We start from the raw sequence: 19,223 nt of genomic DNA, 5'->3' as shown, positions 1-19,223 counted from the left end.
TTCTCAGTTACTTGGGTAAGTATATAATCTCTCTTTGCTTCAGTTTTCTCACCTATAAAATGGGTAGAATAGTAATATCAAACTCATAGAGTTGTTGCTGTGATTAAATGAGTTAATATTAGTAACATATTTAGAACAATGCCTGGAATTATAAAAATAAAATTACAATTATTATTTAGTGAAGTTTTTCTGCTTGCTTGTCCAGATTTTAACTTTTATCTTCCTCAACATATTTGGAATTTCTGAGTATTCGTGGCAAGTCTCTCAAATCTGCTGCCTGGACAGCCATCTCAGGTAATAAGTAATGCTGCCTAGTGCCTGATAACTTTAAGACAATTAACCGCCTAAATATTGGATTCACCAGGACCATAAATCATGTAGATGTGAGCAACCCTAGAAAATTCCCCTCATGTTATGATTTTTAAGGCTCCAGAATCTGGCAGTCTTGCTTCTCACAACAATTTGCCTTTATATCTGAAACTTCCATCTTTAGAGATATTTTTTGGAGTACATAAGGTGACCGTTTACATTTATGTCCAAACTGGGGCATTTTTGAGAGTACAAACGCATATTATGAATAATTATACTGGCATAATTGGGACTATTAACGATACTCAGAAAATCAATATGTAAGGTATGGTTACCTAAGGATTAAGTCTCTCTCTCCAGAGGTTCCTATTAAAACACAAATACGGTACCAGTAACAGCAACTTAATTTGCTCACTTGTTCATGTAACTCATCAGATTGACACCTCAGTGAGCAGAATCAGGAAGGAATGGAATATAGAATAGGAAAGTCTTGGTCTAGAGTAATGAGGCTTGGTGAATACAGAGTGGTGACTTCATGAGGAGGTAAATTCAGTTAGGGTGTTTGTGTGAGAGATCCGGACATAAAGGCTGCAGTCAGGAATCACAGGAGGAGGTAAGGGAATAATTTTGAAATAAGAGAGCCTGAAGTCTACCTCCGTCACTTCACAATTTAGCCTAGAGCAGACCTTGGGTTTGGTTGGCAACTCTCTGTCCAAGATCTGTCTCTGGGGCCAGGCCTCACCTTAAGTACACTTCCAGGCTCAGACCTCTCAGATTCAGCATTTGAGTGAGTTCATTTCTAAGTGGGTTAACTATTTTGTATTTTATGCAACACATTTTAGGTCAAGTCTGAGGAACTCAAATTGCTTTCCTCATTTAAACTGCCTTCAGGCAGGTACTCATATGTGTTTCCTGATAAACTTACACTTCCCATAACCTTATTTAAAGATCAAAAAAATTTTTTTTTAAAAAAGAACTTGGTTTAAAATAATGATGAGGTAAAAAAAAAAAATTGTTCCATATATTTTACTTGAAACTGAAATTAGACAATATGAATACTAATCATCCCAAATTAGGAAAATATAAAGTAAGATAATAGAAGCAAGAAAAAGAGCAGGAATGGCGACAGAATTTTATACATTTCTTGGACTTCTGCGCCTCATAAAACCTCTAAAAGAAAGATTACATCAGACTAGTTAAACAGGCAAGGAAGACCTTATTCAAGACTATCACAATCAGGGAGAGAGATTTAATCTATCTCCACTGAACAAAAGGTGAAGTGATGTTTATTTTTTATTTTATTTTAATTTTTTAAAGAACTGAAGCAATTTACTTACTTATTTATTTATTTTGAGGAAGATTGGCCCTGAGGTAACATCTGTTGCTAATCTTCCTCCTTTTTTCCTTTGTTCTCCCCAAAGCCCCAGTAGATAGTTTTATGTCATAGTTGTACATCCTTCTAGTTGCTCTATGTGGGATGTCACCTCAGCATGGCTTGATGAACTGTGCTGGATTTTAACTGGCAAACCCAGGGCCGCCAAAGCAGAGCACGCAAAATTAGCTGCTATGCCCCTGGGTCAGCCCTGGAGTGATTTTTAAAATGTGGAGTGAGATAATGGAAGTGTACTGAAGGATAATTAGGTGGAGGGTAGTCAATGTGCTTAGGCCATCTATGTTTGCTGATTGTCACTTTTTGAAGTTAGGCTCCTACCGTCCCACAGAACCTGGGAGATGCGGACCCTGTCTTTCTCTCCTTTTTATTGAAGTAAAATTGGTTTATAACATTATATAAGTTTCAGGTGTACAACACTGTAATTTGACATCTGTATATACTACACCCTGGCTTTCTTGATAATTACATTTCCCAGGTCCTTGAGAAAGACATTTATGGATTGCAGAAGATTTACATCTCAAAAGGACAGAGAAAGAATTTATAGTCACAAGTTTTCTAAAGCAATTGCTCTATGAAAAGCAAGATCAGGGGCTGATAGTCAAGACAAATCCTGCCAAAAGTTTAGTCAAGCTGAGGGGAACTGTAAGGCCCTCTTGGTCTGATCTTCTTGTGGTGTGTTTAAATAAAAAACTAAGCACTTTTCTTGTCTGATGGATTGGACAAATAAAAAAGTCAACAAATGGAAATAATCATATAATCGCATATTCGATTAAAGAACTATTAACATTTTATATCATTCTAATTTTCTCCATATTTTGTGACCATCTCCTAAAATAGCTTCCCTTTATAAGCTCCCAAATTATCTTTTGCTCACCCTGCCTGTGTCAACTTCAGCACTATCCTCTCTTCTTTATTACTAGAGTGGCTATGTTTATGAACGGATGTGAAATATAAAGACACACTACAGTGAACCTCTCACTATAAAACCATTTGTTTGTCAAGAAAACACTGTAGGCACATATTTCACCAAAGGACAGAAACTAAAGCTTTCATAAATTTTGAAAATAAAGATTTATAATTAAAAGAAATGGTAACATAACATTATAGAAAGACCCTAACATAGCTATCACTTACATAGGAATCTCAAAGACAAACTAACATGTTGTTCCATATCCGAGTAAGATTTAACTCTAAATTAAACCATGATTTTATTTTAATTTTCAGATTTCAGATGATAATTTTAGATCAGAACCGTACATTGTCAAATTGAAAAAACTTTAGGTACTCTGAACCTTAACTTTGTATTTTACCTTAGTCAAACAAGCCAGTTTCCCTTATGGCTATCAATAGTCATCTTTAATAAAAGTACCTTCAAATATTTTTAATTTGAAATTTGCAAAGCATCAGATGTAAGGCCTTGCATTTTATATTTTTATACAGAGAGATATCAAATATTTATGCAGTACCTATTTTGTTTCCAGAACGCATATAGGCCATTAGGGAATACCAAATAATGACAAATCTCTATCTTATACTGATCTTCTGTTATAAGCTTTTAATTGTGCTTGAAAAATAAGACTAATATTTACTTATTCAAGACTCATTGAGTATTGAACTACAGAATTTGATGGTGTGATAGATGCAGAAGGGAGTCAAATATGAGATTCTTCAGTCTAAATGGATCTTTACGACAAAAGGAGCATTAGATCTCTCCTTAAGTGATATATACAATTTGGTCTCAATCAATTATTGAGTTTCTACTGCATATCAGCCATTATGCTAAGAGTTGGAAATATGAATATGAATACGATCCTTACCTGCAAGAAATCTTTACTCTGGAAGTAAATAATTCAATATAATTTGATAAATATAGTAATAGGCATATAGGGGAACATGATCTTCCCATAAAGAGTAGGGGTATCTATCACAGGTTATGGGTAGAAAAGTGTGAGAAAAAGTTTCCTGATTGAATTATTTTCTCAGCTAAATTTTGAAAGACATTTATAATTTTTCTCTGCGAAAGAAGACAGCATAAGGAATTGAAGTTTGAAACAGCACTCCTTAAGAGCAACATGAGTTCAGGGTAAGAATCTGTCTTTGTTTATGGCAAAATAGCTGACATCTTCCTTACTACCAACTACAACATGGATATTCAACTAATGTGTGATGAATGAGGTCCTGCATAGATGGGTGAATAATTGAATGAAGTGATAGCTTCTGCAGAAAAGTTGAAGCCATGTTTTGATGATAACACATAATTCATCAGGCAGGTTTTGGTAAGGATGAGGTTGGAGAGGAAGATAGGGAGCATACCACTGATATCTCCATGTGCCAGATTAAGGAGTGAATTTAGGTTAGGATCTGCTGGAGAAGGAGAAGCCAACATAGAAGAGGGATATGTGAATAGTCAGTTTTCAGGTGATTAAGTTTCAGTTACATCCATAAAGTGGAGAATGCCTTCTGCAAAATTGTTGAAGGTTTAGACTACTTTATTAATAATGTCATTAAGTTTCCAGATGTCATAGCAGAAGAGATAGGAATGAGCATCAGTGGTCGATGAGCCGGGGCTGAATAGATCATGACAGTCAGATGGTGAGATTAAGATACTGAATCGTAAATGGAAGAAAGGGAGATGATGCTTTCCTTTTCTTAGTGAGGTGGAGTACAACATAGCAGATGAGTTTGGGACTGATCTCAAACATCCCAAAAGTAGTTCAATTCTTTAATGGTCAAGAACTAATAGTTTTCAAGTCACAGAGGATGTTAAGTGCCAGAATGAGGGACTTTGACTCAAACGCCTTTGAATAGGAAATATAGGGTTGGACTTTACAGGGTATTAAAAGAAGAGATTAGACAAACTCTTCTAATAATAATAGCTAAGCTTAGTTGGCATTTACTACATGACATGCATTCAATTATCTTATGCATAATAATTCTTTTAATTCTTGCCACAACTCTAGGGAATAGGTATTATTATTTTTTCCATTTTACTGATTAAAGAATTTAGTACAAAGCTGATGAGGAACTGGCTCAAGGTTATACAGGTAGTAAATTTTAGAGATGGGATTTAAACGTAACGAGTCTGATTGAAAACCTTGTACTTTTGAATACCACCCCTCGCTGCATGTGGAAGAAACTTTAAACTACCTTTGTCTTTGTTAATAAAAGACTCAAACATATTAAAATTAAAAAAGAAGTTTCACTCCCTTCTATTCAAGTAAAAGTTTTTTTTCTTAAAATTGAAAACTGAAATATACATTTCCATTTACCGTGTGAGTCCCACACCTTGGAAGACCTTTTTACTCTAATTATGTCTTAACATCTGGATATACATTCTAAACTATACATACACAAAATTTTTGTTTGATTCCTTGTTAAAATGAATAAATGATAAATAACATAAGCATTGGAAATTATGGTTGCAAAAGGAGGATTTTACAATAGCAATAGAGGGCTGTTTACGAAACCCCATTCTCACATACAATATGGGACATATTGCGCTTTAGGAATTTACTCTCCTCTGTCACGTATAGCAGTTGCTTGGGGTTATGTCAGTATATTATTACCAGCATTGCTGCAAAAGCTGTAAGCATAAAGTGTGCCTTGCCTTGCAATAAATTTTCCACACTCTGTGAGGAAGTCAGCAGTATAGTTGAACTCAGAATGGTGGTAAAAAGACTGGCTGTGTCAACTGTGACTATGACAGGCAGTAAAACCAGAGCAAAGCTGCAGCTCATGGTACATGACATTTTCTAAAACAAAGAAAACCAAACATGATATAGTGTTCAAAGACAGCACTGAAAATGACATCTCGCATACCCTGCAACCTCAGAGATTATCTTCGCTTTTCTTTTTTCCCTCCTCTTCCTCTTATCTTTCTACTTCTAGTCTCTTTCTTAATGTGGTGCTTAAACCATCAATTTATGTTTGAGCACCATGTCATTAAACCCAAAGGACATACACATACACAAATTTACAATTTTTTAATAAAACATGCATTTCTCCTTGACAAATTACTGTTTATTTTTTTTTATTCAATTTACTTATAATTTTGACAGATTTTCTCAGGTTTTTTCTTTTATAATTAATAGAAAGCCAAATTATAGATCTTTAAGGTTTTGCTCAGCACTTAAACACTTTCTAAAACATGCCTTATACTTTCTTTTGTGATTTATTAACTAAGAGCAGGCTAACTTTTCGAAACTGGAAAAAACAATTATATCTATAGCATCCATTGACCTTCATTATCCTAAATAAAGCAAATTTGAGAAAATATTTAATGAAACAATATTAGTCAGTTTTTTAATAAGGTAGCTTCTTCTGGTCAGTTTTCATTTGAGAACAGTGTGTTATCATTTTTAGGGGTAACAAAATAATAAAGTCAATACTTTAAACTTCCATGTTTACAAAGAAAATGTTTTGGAAAGAAGTCTGAATGGCCTCATTCTCTCTCTTTGGAGAAATGGTGTATATTCAAAAGTTTTATAATCCTATTGCATTTTCTTTGTTGTCCCAGTTATAAGATGAAAATAATGTGAATACATTTTAAAATTTAGTTATTTCATATATGCTGTATTTAATGCCACATACCAATAATTCACATCCCCCTCTCCTCCTGGGCACAAGGCAGTATTACATGTTCCGATGCTCTGGAAGTAAGTATTGCCACATATTTTCCTTTGGTCAGTGGAATCTGCCTACAAGTTACAGCCTTCCCTCTCTCCCTTTTGTGCTGGTCATGGTAGAACATCTTGATAGCAAGTGGCCACAAGGTTAAAGCAGTCCAGAGCTGCCGTAAAATGGAAGTCAGCTTTCCTGGAGAGTCACTCAAACTTGACATGGCATAGCATGAGCAAGAAAGAAACTTTGGTTGTAAAACCACTGAGGTTCTGGTGTTTCTTGTTACCAAAATATAACATAGCCTCTTCTGAGAGAAAGAATAAACCATTTCAAACTCAATTAAATGTTGCATGAAAACCTAAAGTATAACAGCTACATCTCTTTAGGTAATTGTGTATGACTGGCATCAACAAATGAGCTAATTAAAATACTGTATACTCATGCATACTGGGAAAACACTTTAAAATACAGCCAATAATGATTAACATTATGTATGAATATTCTTATTTAAGATAAAAGAATAAAACTACAGAATCAAGTTGCACTAATTTGAAACTTAATGAACTAAAACACATACACACATGTGCATGTGCACATACACACACACACATTTTTTCACCACTAGTACCTAAACAAAGAAAGGGTCACATCAACTTTAGCTAGTGATGGTAACTGAGAGATAGAGAGAGAGAGAAATGAAATGGGACAGTATTAACACTGCGAAAAGGCCCCTAATCATATTCCCATAGCTAGAAGCTACATTGGTGTGTAGAACAAAATTCTCATCAAGAGCCTCAAATCTGAAAATCAATAATCTTCATGGATATCCTCAGGCAGTTGAAGAAACAGCTGTGTGGAAGAAACTGGTGCAACATGGAAAGTGAATGAGTGGGACAACTCTCCTGTAAGTCAAAGCTCCAGTACCCTTCATTGACTTACATTATAAATCCAGAGACAAGAAATGCATGTTGGAACAGGATACACACAGTCCTAACTAAGTAAATATCTCCTTGGCCTAAAGTATGTAACAAATCCTCAAAATCGAAAGCAAATCATTGATAATATAATGAAGAGTGTACTGTAGGTGACAATAGAGAGCTCTTCCTGCATTTCCAAAATTCAAAGCAAAGTTCTAAACACCAGAATATATGATTGTTAAGATTTTACCAAACACAAACAAAAAAATTGACAGACATCCAGAGGGAAAAAAGAAAGAAAGAAAAAAAGTAAGCTAGACACTTGATTTCTCCAGGTTTCTTTGTAGAAACCCAATTACAAAAAACAATAGAAGAGACAACAAATTTCTAAAGACACAAAAAGTCCAAGAAAGCTAGGCCTTAAAAATTATCATTCAAATGAAAAGACAGACATTCTCAAATTTGAAAACACTCAGGAATGAAAAATCTATAAGCTCTTCTTTAAACGACACCAAAAAGCAGTATTTGCCAATTAAATCTAGTCAAATATGAAAAAAATAAGAAAATAAAATATTTTTTAAAATTCTGCAATGGTAAAGCTATAGTAGAAAAAATTGTGGCGAATGAAGAAAGAATGAAATACTAATAGAGAAAAATAAAGGAATTTTAGTAGAGGGAAGCAGCATGAGTAAATATTGAAAGGTAGGAATGAATGTCAAGTTCAGGAAGGACATTGCAATGTCCATGTCCAAGATCCGTTCTTGGGAGTACTGCTATATAAACTTGGAAAGCTGTAGGTATAAAATATATTAAGAAAGAAGATAGAAAAGAAGATTTCGGAGCAAGGATGTAAAATAAATTTTTGTTTATCGGAACATATTCTAAAAAATTATACAGAGTTGCTTAGAAAAAGGAAGAAATAGAATCAAGGAAACTGAGTTTATTATAGTATTCTTAGCAAGGGGAGTAAAGACGATGAATGGAATACATTGATGGATACAGTTGACATCTTGAATTGAAAAAAAAAGGTAGAAGGAGTGTTGTGCTAATGAAGGAGAGAGGATGCTAATTTGCTTCCTTTCATAGTATTGTGTTAGAATTGTGGGACATCCAAGAGATAATGCTTAGAAGAGAGTTTGAAATATGAAACTGGAGCTCATTTCGATTTGAAAATCATCAACACAAAATTGAAACTTGACACCAGGGGAATCGATGAGTACTTTGAGGAAGAAAATATAAAAATGAACAACGAGCCAAAGATTCATTACACTCAGAGGGAATAAAGAGGAAGAGATATAGGCAATTAATGAGAGTAAAAGTTGTTAAAGAGGATACCAAAGAAAAAAATCAAAAAGGAAAACAGTACAGTTTAGTGTTACATAGGCCAAGGATAGAGATTATCTAATTAACATATTGATTGACAGTTAACACTGTCAAATGCTGTATGTCAAAGGGCTCGATTAAGGAAGCAGAACCTCTATGAGTAATTTTGTAAGGGATTTTTTTCTCTCTCTCTCTTTTTTTTTTTTTTAAAGATTGGGCTTGGGCTAGCATCCTTGCCCACCCTCCTCTACCTTATATGCGGGATGCCTGCCGCGGCATATGGCATGACAACTGATGTGCGCGTCTGTGCCTGGGATCTGAACCTGCGAACCCTGGGCTGCTGAAGTGGAGCTCCCGAACTTAACCACTACGCCACCAGGCTGACTATTTTTTTAAAAAAAAATACGAATTAGATTCTGCACAATCATGAGAGAGGGAGAAGCAATGCCCCGGAAGGGAAGTTGGAGGATTAAAAGAATCAACAACCACTCATTCTGAGAAGCCAACTATGACCACCACAAAAGTGGAGCCACAAAACTTCTAGATAAATCTATAGGAGCAGTCCATGGGTCCAGAGTCCAGTGCTTGGTTGGAGCCACTGTCAGTCATTAGGGTCAGCAATCAGGAGAAGAGCTGGATGTGGAGTGGATGTGCTCTCTGTCTGTCTGTCTACAACTATCTGTCTACACCTTTATGAGGCAATGGCTACTGCTTCATTTCTATTTTCCAAGTCTCTTACAAGTATCTCTGTAGACTAATGTTCACCAGGAACTATTCAGGGAGGAGAATTCCGGGAAAGAGAGTTCCAGGCTAACCAAATTTACAATATACAGCTCTGGCACATGCATAAAGATACCAAAGCTTAGGGAACCTGGAAAAATTTCCATTTGGTTTCATAATTAAGAAATGACCCTCTTGATTGTTCCTTATGTAGAGATGTGACAAACTAAGATTTCAAAGAATTAGAATAGAGTTTACTATATATTAGAGTTTGCTATATATTATTGTAAATAGAAACTTTGTATTGACAAAAGAGATAAGATAGTTAAATGTGGTAGCAGAGTCCAGGCAAAAACTGATGGTGGGGTTGATAAAGGAGACAAATTTATGTCTAGAGAAAAGGGAAATTAATTAGGAAATGTTATTTTATCACTTTTAAAACAAGGCTTGGCATAACAATAAAGTGCCTTCACTTTAGAGTCAGGTGAATTTCAGATGAATTATATATATTCTCTAACTTCAGCTTTCTAATATTTAAAGTGAAGATAATCATGTTGTCCCTTCATATGGTGGTTGAGGATAATAAAACATGTTCCTAGTCTTGGTACATAATAATAGTACAATATTACTGACATATTTATTGGTACTGATATTCATACTATACTTTTTACATTCAAATTGATGTAGAGGTGATGATATTTGTGTTTCTATATATCACAGAAATTGATTGCAATGACACTCAGACTTGATATGTCAGCAATGGATACATTTTTCTATCAATGCCTTCTGAATGGATTTCTATTTGTAGATGTGCATAGCTTGTTTTGTTATAACTAAGAATTTATCAGATTTCAGAAAAGACATGTGGTCTGGATCTGTAAATGTTCACTGAATCTATCATGTAACTATATCTGAAAATTAGAGGTAAATAGTAGCAATGACTTGAATCAACCAAATGATAACCAATTAATTTGTGAGAAAACCTAAAAATATTGGTGATCATGACTCTAAGTTTTATTACAGTTAGCAGAGACATGATAGTTACTTGTCTACTTTGGAAAAAATCCTGTTTTCCATATAATGAAAATTTAATATGACAAATATTATATCCCTGGATTTTATTTTCCTCCAGTAAATTCTTGGGATATTCTTATAGGTAACTTCAAAATCTGGAAAGATTAAGAAATTCATTTGGTATAATAGTATGTGGTCTTCCTTCCTGGCAATTATTTTTCAATGCCTTTTCTTTTGTTTACATTCATTTGATAATAGCTCTAGAAGATTTTGGAAAAATGGTGATATATCATTATTAGCAATATTAGCCAAAACCAATTATATTTATCTAGTACTCTATGATTTCAAAATTTCTTTCACCTACCTTATTTCAGTTAATCGCCACATATGTTCTGTGATGCAGCCAGAGTACATATTTTCCCATTTTTATTGATGACGAAAATGAGGATCAAGAAAGTATAGTCCTTAATAAAGAATATGCAGATATTCAGTAACAGAATTATAATTAAAATGTCATTCTGGATCCAGAATAGCCAAAACAATCTTGAAAAGGAAGAAGGAAATTGAAAGACTCACAGTTCCTGATTCCAGATCTTACTACACAGATACAATAATCAAGACAGCGTAGTACTTGTGTAAAGATGAACACATAGGTAAATGGATTAGAATTGAGAGTCAAGAAATTAACCTTCACGTTTATGGTGAGTTGACTTTCAATAAGGGCGCCAAGACTATTCAATGAGGAAGGAACAGTCTCTTTAACAAATAGTGCTGAGACAAGCAAAACAATAGAGTTGGACTCCTTCTTTACATTATCCACAAAAATTAACTCAAAATGGATCATAAGCCTAAATATAAGTGCTAAAACAATGAAATATCTAGAAGAAACCATAGGAATATGTCTTCCTGACCTTGGGTTACGCAATGGTTTCTTGGATATGATACCAAAACAACAAGCAATAAAAAAATAGATAATTTGGACTTCGCAGAAGTTAAAAACTTTAGTGCACAAAATGCCACCATCAAAAAAGTGAAAAAAATTCCACAGAGTAGGAGAAAATATTTGCAAATCATCTATCTAACAAAGGACTTATATTGAGAATTTATAAAAAACACTGACAACACAACAAAGACAGACAAATAACCCAACTAAAAAATGAGGAAATTATTTAAATAGAATTTTTCTCCAGAGAAGATATATTATATATGTATTATATATATATAAATGGCCAATAAGCTCATGAACAGATGTTCAACATCATTAGTCAGATAAATGCAAATCTAAACCCCAATGAGATACTACACTCACTAAGAGGGTTATAATAAAAATACAGACAATAAAAAGTTTGGGAAACATTATAAATTATTGGTGACCTTATAAATTACTATTGGGAATTTAAAATGGTTTAGCCACTTTGCGAAACAGTTCAACAGTTCCTCAAAATGCTAAACGTGGGGTTACTATATGACCCAGCAATTCAGTTACTAGGTATGTACCCAAGAGACATAAAAACATATGTCTACTCAAAAACTTGTACACAGATATTTATAACAGCATTATTCAAAATAGACAAAAATAGAGACAATCTAAATGGCTATCAACTGATCAATGGATAAACAAAATTTAGTATATGCATATAAGAGAATTTTATTTGGCCATAGAAAAGAGTAAAGTATCAATAAAAGCTACTTCATAGATGAACCTTGAAAACATTCTACTAAGTGAAAGAAGCTAATCACAAATGATCACATACTGTGTTATGCCATTGGTGTGAAATTTCCAGGATAGGTAAATGCATAGAGATAAAAAGTCGGTTGTTGTTTGCCTGGAGCTGGTGGTGGGTGGGAGGAGGTGTTGGAGTGGAGAATGAGAATGGGGAATCACCGCTAATATGTATAAGATTTCTTCTGAGGGAGTTGAAATATTCTAAAATTAGATTGTGGTGATAGTTGCACACTTCTGTGAATATACTAAAAACCATTCATCTGTCTGCACCCTTTATCAGGTAAATTTTATGGTAAGCAAAATATATCCCAATAAAACTATAACGTCAATATGTCATTCTGTTACAATTATTCAAAAAAATAAAAAATGGCCTATTTTATTTTTGTGCTTTTAATCTATACACCCCTTTGTTCCTTCGGTGTGTATTTGTATATAAAATAGAACTTTACATTTAACTGACTTAGTTACTTGCACTTTAATATTAATTCCTATCCTTAACACTGTTCCTTATAAACTTTGTAGATAAGATGCTTTAGCCTTCTTAGGTGAAATATTTCTGCTCTGTGTTTTTATTTTATGCTTGTATATAATCACATTCTTTTTCTTTAATTAGAAGTTATATGGAAATAGAAGGACATACAAAAAAGAAAACATATCCAGTCACCATTGCTTTGAAATTCTATGTATAACTTCTGTGACCATGTAGACACCAGATCTTCTGATCAAGGCTCACAAGTAGTAAATTTCAGATATGCATACTAATAGTATTCAAATAAAGCTAATCTTAGAATATGGAAGTTAGTACTAGAAGTGTTAAAACAGATTGTTTATAACAAAATTGCAAAATTAACATTGTGTACCTGGTAGAAAAAGAAGGTAACATTTAGAGAAGCTTGATTTAACAAGTTATGATTTATGAAGAGACTCTAATTAATTAACAAATGCTGACTATTTTCTGTTATACACACATGGTATAAAAAATATGAAATTACATCTATTTCTTGTATAATGAAGGGACTATGTTCTGAGAAATGCATCGTTAGGCAATTTCATCATTGTGCAAAACATCATAGAGGGTACTTAAACCTAGATGATATAGCCTAGTACACACCTAAGCTATATGATACTAATCTTGTGGGGCCGCTGTCATATATGTGGTCCATCGTTGACCAAAACGTCGTTTTGCAGCTGTGGAGCATGACTGTCATTGATTCTTAAATTTAAGATAGTAACATAGTTTGTAAGCTATAAGACTTCACGAAAAAATTAGAATAAAACACCACGACGGTACCTCTATGCACATATATAGACATTTCTAAAGACAACTGAGTTGACCCATTACTTTTATATCTAGTAAGTTTTTCATAATTATAAGTTCACCAAAATAGGTAAAATGGAATAATTAACCTAGCATCCTTTAAATAACATTGCTTTTTTAACTGTTTATTTTCTTGCCTTCACATTCCCTCCATTTTCTCAGCTAATCAGCTCCCACTGTTTTTTTATTCAGTTTGAATGGCCTACCATTTAGAATTTAAACATAATTTATAACCTTTCCAAAGTAGCCATCTTACAATCATGTGATGGCAATTAGTCGGCAGATTATTAATGACTCTGGATGCATATAACCTTAATTAAACATGTTCTTCAGCATAGAGAAATGAGAGTAATAAGAAACAGTAGAATTTCAACGAAGTTATAAAAATGAGTATTTTGGACTACTTGAAATTGTTCTTTCATTAAAATAAAGAAAAAGCACATCTTAAAGAAAACAGAGTAATATTTAACATATACATATGTTTAATATATATGTATATATGCATGTACACATATAATGTATGTATATGCATGTATATATACATATATGCACATACACATATAATGTATGTATATATACATATATGCACATACACATATTCATATGTATTTATGTATAGCAAGAAGTTAGATTTCAATTTTTTAATGTTGTATAGGAATGAATGTATGCATGGGATTAAGTAGGCTTTCTTGATTGAGGAAGGCTGTTCTCTTTGGATTCTTGACCTAGCATTTAAGGGGAAATTGAAAAGTATGAAGACTAAAATAGACCAGATTGCCACCCACCCCTCTAAAAAGTATAATCTTGCGGGTGGCCCAGTGGCGCAAGTGGTTAAGTGCACGCGCTCCGCTGCTGTGGCCCAGGGGTCGCCAGTTCGGATCCCAGGCGCGCACTGGAGCACCACTTGTCGGGCCATGCTGTAGCGGCGTCCCATATAAAGTAGAGGAAGATGGGCACGGATGTTAGCCCAGGGACAGTCTTCCTCAGCAAAGAGAGGAGGATTGGCTGATGTTAGCTCAGGGCCGATCTTCCTCACAAAAAAATAAAAAGTAAAGAGCTCATCCTTGAAATGAACTGTGTGACTTGCTTTGATAAAATTTATTTACAACTGTACTACACTTTCTCACAATGTCCACAGTTTTGAACAAAAAGCTCAGGGTCTTTTGAAAAGTCCAGTGCATCTATGTTGGTTAAATGATTGCAATGGAAACAGATCAGTCCTAGGTTCTTCATTAAGTCCATGAGGAATGAAGACAAACTTCCTTCTCGAAAAGTGCTTATAACCTTATAGAAAGACACCCAAAACACACACATACATGTGAATCAAGCAGGAGGAAACAATTCTAAACAGTTCTGGATTTTCTTCCTTTAATTCAAGTTTTGAAACACAAAAGTAGTTTTTTTCCTTTAGTTATCTAAACACAGTAGAGACAGTACTAAAAAAATTCATTTTTAAAAACTCAACAGAAATATTAACTAACCTTAAGTTGACATTTTTATAGAAACTAAAATAAAAGTACATCTAAGATTCTGCTAACACAATTTTAAGCACGTTAATATTTAAATATTTTGCGTTATAGTTTATTCAAAGCCAAATTTTCCTTTCCTGATGTAGTGCCCTGGACAACTATTTAAGCACCAAAAACAAAAATTAAGACAACAAAATGTTCCTTAGTCAATCTCTTACTTTACGAATGGATAAATATTTTGTATTTTATAGGACCCCCAATATAGCTTTAGAGATGACATCTATAATGTTATCAAAGAGTAAAAAACACAAGTTCTTATTAACACTAGCTCTACTCACATATATTCATTGTGATAATTACACATAGAATAAATTGTGATATTGCAAGCTGTAACTTTTTACCTCTTCAAGACCAGAATGTCAACAGAATCTTCAAATCAAATTTTATTGTGTTTACACTGCCCATATCTGAATGGTAGATCTAAGAAACCAACTGGAATAAATTATGAAAATACCCTTATTTCCAAGTCACTTATACATATACAAATGTTTATAAAGTAAGATTTATTATCACAAGAAGCAATTAAGACCACGGAATTTCTAATCTTTCAGCATGCTTAAGGTCTCTCCCCTCCCTTAGCAGAAGAGCTGAAGACCAATATTTCATTTACCTTTCTAATTTTGTAGGTATTTTTATATCTGTCACTTGCATATGCATTACAGAAGCATACGCATATTCACTTTTTTTTTACCTGAATTGTCAGTTCTGTCATCAGATTACCTTTCTTTACTATTGATATTCACCAGCATGCTTAGAATGACCTTCTCTTCTTGATCTCCACATAATGACTTTCTGATTGTGTGTGTTTGTGTGTGTGTGTGGTGTTCTTTATATCCTAACATGCCAACTCTGTCATGGCAATCTGGTCTGTTTTCCTCTTCCTACTTTTCAGTTTCCCATTAAACGCTAGGTCCAGAATCCAAAGAAAGCAGCTTCCTCAAAAATCCTGGTGTTTTAGCAAATTTAGGAAATCAATTTTGATTAGAGACTCGAGTGAAAAACATCTTCTTCTTGGGTAGGTCATTAATTAAAACTGAAGATGCATTAGCCTTGACTTTGATAAAATAATATTCTTCTACAGAAAAGCCTCTTTATATATTCATTAATTTGATTTTTTTATTCATTTTAAAAGCTAATATTTTTAAATCTTTCCATGTGTCAGATACAGTTGAATCACAACAGAATATGGTCTGTGGGCTTTTTCCCTTTCTGAGAGATGTGAGGGAGAAACCTTTCACAGATGTCTCATGAAACTTGGCTCAGTAAGCCTGATGTTTCTCAAGAGCCAGTGGTATTAATAGAAAGTAGAATACCAGTGGAGGAAAGAGGAAGAGACGGGAGAAAGACTAGGACTGGTCCTTATATGTCTCTCAGTTCTCATAATGGAAATAACAGCTTGACAATACATGTGATAAGACAGCAAAACTTAAGAGTACTATGGACCTTTAACGTACTTATTTTTAATTGAGTTGTTTTGCATGATAATTCATTCATAAAAGGTAAAATAAATAAGAAAAGTACACATACATATTGTCCCCTTCATTGTTAAAGTAGAGTGGAGAACTAACTTTCTCCACCTCCTCTCCTATACAATTATTAGGTTAAATGGCTCATATATCGTTACCCCTGGGGAAGATCCATTTTTATAGAATCATCTTCATCTTGACCCACTCAGTAAAAGTTGAATTTTACTGTATTACCATTCACATTTTATAGATGCAGGAATTAAAAAACAATGACATCAAGCAGCTTATAGCAACTGCTAGAAGTATGACTAGAAATCAGGTCATTTTACCATAATGTATAATTTGGAATTATAAAGAGAGAATATGTAGCATGAACGTTCATAATATATTATAGATATATAAAATATGCTAATTGGCCATGGAGGAACTGCTCATCATGATGTAGAACCACAACGCAAACTTATAATGGCTCACGGAGTGAAGCTATGTATTCACTGTTTCCATAAGAGTCCAGCTTTTGGGCTAGATTAGGGAGAAATGCTGCTTAAAAAAGCTTTAGTCGTGTGGCTATATTGAGACATAGGTTATGCTTCCATCACAGTAAGTTTATTGCAGTGGTGACAATGAGACCTGTAACATTTTTTGTTAGGCTCATGAGTAAAAATTGGATGTAAAAAGATTTTTTAATATTAGAAATGATTAAGGAGTAAAATACTTTTAGATCACTTGCCAAAATAGCAACGTGTACGCCTACAATTTAACTCCTAGGGCCCTAAAAAGTAAATTGGTTGAAGAAATTGGATCACAAAGATTACAGGTGGGGAATTTTTAAAGAATGTTCATATTCAAGTGGAAATAAAAGAAGCCGAACTAAAAGAATCATGAACTGACTGACATGACAACCGTGGATTGAGCAAAATTTCTTTTTAAAAGGGCTATCTTGAAGACTCAAAACTTTGGAGGAACTAAGGGGACTGGCAGTGGAAAGAATCACAACGTGTGAAATTACTTAAATAAAAATTTATTGACTTTAAAAAAAAAAAAAGCTTTAGTTGTGCTGATGGGAAAATCTAATCTTTATGAGACAGAGTGATTTTTCTTTTTTTTTTTTTTTTTTGGTATATTCCTAGTGCTTAAACCTATGCTTCCTCTACATTTGGAACTCAGTATGCATTGGTTAAATAAATATAATAAGGGACAGAGACTACATCATCCTTCTGTTTTGTTCTTGCTAGAGTAATGAGCAACAGAGTAGAAAGCATGGTCAATAGTGCTTATCTCTCTTCAGCAGTATCCCCTCTACCCCTCCCCTGCAGTACTTCCCTTGGCACACTAGTTCTCATCATCTAGCCCAGGTTGTGCTTGAAGATTAGCTTTGACTGCCAGACACAAGCTAAGGAAAGAATCAGACAGAACTGTGTATAGTTTTTATCCCCTCCACATCCCATCACACACTATTTTACTCTGAGGTATTTTCAAACGAGCAAAGCAGATATTATGCAGGATTTTTTTTTTAAATAAAATCTGGACATGACTGTGTTGGACAAGGTAATTGAGAGGATGTGACCACCAGCTGACCCTAGAGCTGGACCCCGGCAATTGGAGGCTCCTCATCCCCTCCCTTGTCCTTGAAATGTGCACACCACATGCCTTTCCCACACTAGAAGCTGCCCCAAGGACACAGCCTTTAGACAGTAATGTGTTGTTCAGACCATCTGGATGGTAAATGTGACTGAACCCAGTTAAGCATTCTGTATAAACTTTTAAGATTCTGGCGGGCAGGGACGGAGATCTACTCATCTTGGGGCCATCCAAGACAAGCCTTGGATGTAAGTTCTCTTGCTTGTTAAACCTGACACCTACCATCTGAAGTGATGTGCCTCTTTCTTTGGTCTCTCCTTGCCCTGCACGTATGGGGGCCAGTTTGTGAACCAATAGGCTGATATATAGGTTAGGAGGAAAGAAAGAAAAAAATATTAATAATACCAATAATTAGTGTTTATAACATGATGCATTATGGTAAACCCAGATCATAAAAATATTTCATACTAAACACAAACAATCACATTTTTTTGTGAGAAGATTGTTTTATCCCAAGATAACAGTAACAACAACAAAAATATAGCAAAAGCCTGTTAGAACAAAACAAAGCTTATGGTAAGAATTTAACTTCTGACAATATTCATAAGTCTATTTTAAAATTACTCTTTCTTTTAGAATTTCATTATTGCTCTATAGTTTGTATTTATTTTTTAATAATATTTTAATGTTAATTTCCACAAAATAAATTACAGTTAATTAAATATAACAGTGAGCACATATCTACAGTCATTCTTTTGAAAAAACTTTTAAAGTTCATTATATTAACACTTTATATGTATTATTTTTCAATGAAATAAAGAAACCTTTTGAGATTTTTTCCTTTCTGAAATCATATCCTATTTGTCCTCGTCAGAAGAATCACGTACTGAGGCAATTAAATGAGGCAATTGTTAGCTGACTAAATAGATGAAACACACACCGATGTTAATGAACTTGGTAAGACAGGTGGCCCAGTTAAATCAGTTTAAAGAACTCATCCAAAACCTTTTGCCAATCTTACCATTATGTAGCTTTGCAATCTGCATTGTTTTGATATTGTAATAAAAGCAGTCTTTTGGGTGGTGAAGTCCATTAAAAGATTACAAGTTTTTATTCAGGAGGTTAAAATTTCAGAATGTTTCCCAGCACTAGATCTCTGTTAAACTAATTTAGAACAGACGAAGGCACCGTATGAGGATTCCATTGAAGTAGGAAAAAATAAATACAATAAGGATTGAGAACTGTTCACAAATTTTTGAATCGATCAAAGATAAATGGAAAACTAGAGAGAAGGAAATAGAAAATTA

The 19,223-nt window shown here is 33.9% G+C and overlaps 1 long non-coding RNA gene and 1 other non-coding gene across 2 annotated transcripts in view; both read left to right on the top strand.

Moving 5' to 3' along the window:
* The first annotated feature begins 227 nt into the window (after window positions 1-227).
* The window catches only part of LOC131409530 (uncharacterized), a 37,303-nt gene continuing 18,307 nt past the window's right edge, over window positions 228-19,223 (top strand). The window contains exon 1 of the long non-coding RNA XR_009220955.1: window positions 228-294. This is a non-coding gene — a long non-coding RNA (uncharacterized LOC131409530). The remainder of the gene's footprint in view (window positions 295-19,223) is intronic.
* Window positions 16,887-16,976, top strand: LOC131409879 (small nucleolar RNA SNORA1). The gene has a single exon (XR_009221066.1). It is a non-coding gene; the product is annotated as a small nucleolar RNA SNORA1 (small nucleolar RNA).

Source organism: Diceros bicornis, chromosome 8 (genome assembly GCF_020826845.1).
Source record: "Diceros bicornis minor isolate mBicDic1 chromosome 8, mDicBic1.mat.cur, whole genome shotgun sequence".
NCBI lineage: Eukaryota > Metazoa > Chordata > Mammalia > Perissodactyla > Rhinocerotidae > Diceros > Diceros bicornis.
Note: the sequence above shows the minus strand (reverse complement) of the source record. Positions and strands in the feature narration are given on the sequence as shown.